Raw genomic sequence first — 3,895 nt, forward strand, 5'->3', positions numbered from 1 at the left:
TGTACATTATACATATTTAAGTGCAAGGTAGAAGTCATGTAGTAAAATTTTGTGTAAAGCATTTTTAAAACAGTAATCTTTCCTATTGAGCTGCCATAAATATTAATGATCACAATTTTCAAGTGTTTGTAGAGCTAATTTCTCTATTTCAGATAAAGATTCTTTGAAATATATAGTTTCATTAAAGACAATGATGTAAAATTTAGGTATAATGTGTGGGAGGAACTGAAACCATCATTTTCATTCCCTAGCAAATAAAGTGATCATTTACCAGGACTCACAAGCTATGAAATCATTGAAAGGTACTGTTAAAACCCTGGGATCAAAAAATTTTACCACATTCTTGTGCTAGATCTTCACAGTTGTGACATTGTTTAAATTCCATAATCCATCCCCAAGAGGAGCCCACTCAAAGCAAAATTACAATTAATCCATCCATTATAATATGATCCATCCATAGACTATATCTTATCTTGATACATTCATCACACAATTTTTGGAAGGGCTTGTTCTGCCAGCAAGAATTCCTCCCTACAGTAGATATTGTTTCCCATGTGCACATTGATTCTGTCTTCAATGCTATATCCAGCAGGAGAGGCTTCCTACAGAACACAAGTGGAGCCATTCTCTCCAATTCTGTGGGAGCACTCTGTTGGGGTCAACCCAGGGTATGAGTTCATTTGGGGGGAGCCTGAACAGCTGCTGATCACTCAGCATAATCAGATGGTCCAGTTCATGCTTGATGAGAACATGACCATAACCTATCATTTGCTTTGTTTTTCTGGGAAACAGCTCCTACAAGCTCTGATTGCAGGTCTACAGGTGTCCCTTGCTGCTGAGCTGTAAGTGCTGAGGAACTTGGAGATGACAGACACACAGTGGCAGTGATCTCACCTATCATGGGGAAGATCTAGGTGTAGATGGGCTGCATGGAGGAGAAGAAGGGATGCATGCAGCCCAGAAGTAGGATGGATATGTGGTGGAGGCCTGGGTGTAGAACTGTTAAATGGGGGCATTCAGGTTTAGAAAAGAAGTCTTGGAGTGCCTGGGGGATAGAAGGGGTACATTGGGGTGCTTGGGTGTGGAAAAGATGTGTGGGAATACCCCAGTGTTGATAGAATGCATAGGGGCATCTGGGTGTAGAGGGTTATTGGAGTTGATCTGGGTGTAGAAGGGATGTGTCTGGGTTCCTGGGCCTAGAAGGGATGCATAGGGGAGGCCTGGATATAGAAGGAATTTGTACATGTGCACGGGTATAGACAGTAAGTGTGGGGGCACCCAGGATTGCTCAGGTGTAGAAGGAAATCAAGGGGGAAGGCCCTAAATGGCCGGGCTTCATGGAGCAGTGGCCCTAATTCCCTCACACATAATAAAGTTGACAAGAAGAGTTGGAGTGTGGGGATGAGGGATTTTCACTCTTTCTTTAGAATAAAAATTTTGATGGAGCTGGCACCTGTAGTAGGTTAGAGTGCCTGAAATACCAGTATCTCATATGGGTTCTGCTACAAATTTCAGCTGCCCCTCTTCTGGTCCAGCTCTCTGTGCTGTGGGTACTGTTTTCTGTCCTGGTGCCCCACATCCAATCCTAACATACCTGGGGAAGCAGTGGAAAATGGCCCAAACTTGGGTCCCTGAACCCACATAGATATGAAAGCAACTGCTGGCTCCTGGCTTTGATCAGCCCAGCTGAGGTGTGAATCAGTGAATGGAAGACCATTCTCTCTGTCTCTCCTATCTATAATTCTGTCTCTCAAATACATCTTTAAAAACTTGAAAAAAAAAACAGTTATTTTCAGAGCTGGCACTATGGCACCACAGATTAACACCCTGGCCTGAAGCGCTGGCATCCCATTTGGGCGCCAGTTCGAAACCCGGCTGCTTCACTTCCAGTCCAGCTCTCTGCTATGGCCTGGGAAAGCAGCAGAATATGGTCCAAGTGCTTGGGCCCCTGCAGCCACATGGGAGACCTGGAAGAAGCTCCTGGCTCCTGGCTCCTGGCTTCGGATTGGTGCAACTGCGGCCTTTGCAACCAATTGGGGAGTGAACCATCAGACGGAAGACCTCTCTCTCTCTCTCTTTCTTTCTCTCTCTCTTTTTGCTTCTCCTCTGTGTAACTCTGACTTTCAAAAATATAAATAAATCTTTTAAAAAACATTTATTTTAAAGACAGGAGTGGTGGAAGAGAGGAAGAGGCAAGCAAAAGTGGTCTAGTCACATCACTCCAACACCACCCCCACACTAGCTGTCACTGCATTCTGCTCTGTAGCCTCTAAATCCATGCAGGTGGATTGGAAGTGGAATTCAGTAAAGCACCAAAAACTAATGGTTAAGGATCAGTGCGCAACCCAGAGGACACTGTGTGTGCTTGGCAGTCAATGGCATAGTGTGGACAAGAGTGCAGGCTCCTCCCTGGCGTGGCCTTGGTGCATTTATGATAGTGGTCCTGCCTCATGGATCCCAAGTCATAATGTGTTCACCTGTTTAGTTCATTCAGTATTGACAACAACTGTCAGGTAATCTGGTGTAAAATGAGCTTGGCTCAATTCCCAGAGCTGGGTGTGTTGTGGGCATAGGAACATATCTCTAGGGTATCCCTGGGGTCTGTCAATTAAGTGAGGATCTGGGAAACCAGTGTCTTGCACATGGGAAAGAGATATTCCTGCCCTGGAGTAAGCCCTGGCCTGGGGATGTGTGGTGTGGGTCAGTCCTCCCCCTACATGCTGGCAGTTGCCTCTCCTATGGCTCTGTAGAAAGGGGAAAAGGGTGAGAGACTTCTCTGTGAGTTCTGCTCAGAAAATATAGGCCACAAGCTGTGTTTCCCTCCCCTATGCCTCAGTTTGCCTTTCCTAAAATGGAAATGCTCTCTGCCTTTTGATTTTGAGTGCAGAACATGCTGGGCCATGCCTTGTTCCTTCTAGGGTGTCAGTCACTGTTGATGCTTCACTTTAGCTGTCCCGATTTCTCTATTGCCCAATGTTTGTGTAGGCCCAGTGATGGAGCTTTTTTGATTTCAAAGGATGAATCCTAGAGGTGTGGGGCTTAACTTTTCTTCTCCACAAGTCCCTATACTTGGCTGACTCCCTGGCCCTTCCAAAATATTTTAATTACACAAGAGCCAACATTTTCCAGAAATACTAAGCCAAGTGGTTTGCCTAAACCTTTCAGAGCTGCTTCTTCTTCTATCAGCTGCATTCACCCCAACCACACAGATTCCTGTCATTCCACCTCCTTCATATGGTTGTGTTGTCTACTTCTTGGGGATAGAATCCCATGAGGTGATACTGAGTCCTGGACTTTAGTACTTTCTTATATTTTTAAAATGCCTGGCTTTTCTTCCCTGCCTCTGTGGCCATTCAGCTGGTCTGTTTGGAACAAAAAGCCTATGGAGGTTGCCTCTTCCAGCAATGGGACCTTGTCTGTGACACATCCACTGGTTCCCAAGGACCTGTGACCCCGTGCTGACTTGGAAACAGAGTCCCAGGTGGAACAGCTTATCTGCTGGGCCCTCTTTCTTTTGTGTCTGGCACTTAGGGACTACTAGTTTGAGTGCTGGGAATGCCAGAGACAAGAATGCCTCACCCCCTGCCTCTGATCTCCCCCTTTCCCTGCACACTGGCCCACTATTAGTGTTAATGATCTGCTAACATCTCTGAAAGTACCACTTTCTTTTCCTGTAGGGTCTCCAGCCTGTCTCACTGGCTCTGCCTGTTCCTCCAAATTAAGGACTTTTGTGAAGAAGAGGGGGTAAGGGTAGAGATAAGGCCTGTAGGGCTGATGAGCTCATGAACAAAGGAAGTGTCTAGGTCCCCCCAATGCAATCTCTATGCTGGCAGACCCATTCAGTGTAGGCAAGGGTATCCAAGTATCCACTGTGGGCTCAGGATGCTTTGGGGAA

The 3,895-nt window shown here is 46.0% G+C and overlaps 1 pseudogene; it reads right to left on the reverse strand.

The window, feature by feature from the left end:
• Window positions 1–468: 468 nt before the first annotated feature.
• Window positions 469–901, reverse strand: LOC127488947 (protein BTG1-like; annotated as a pseudogene).
• Window positions 902–3,895: the final 2,994 nt, after the last annotated feature.

Source organism: Oryctolagus cuniculus, unplaced genomic scaffold (assembly GCF_964237555.1).
Source record: "Oryctolagus cuniculus unplaced genomic scaffold, mOryCun1.1 SCAFFOLD_64, whole genome shotgun sequence".
NCBI classification, from domain to species: domain Eukaryota; kingdom Metazoa; phylum Chordata; class Mammalia; order Lagomorpha; family Leporidae; genus Oryctolagus; species Oryctolagus cuniculus.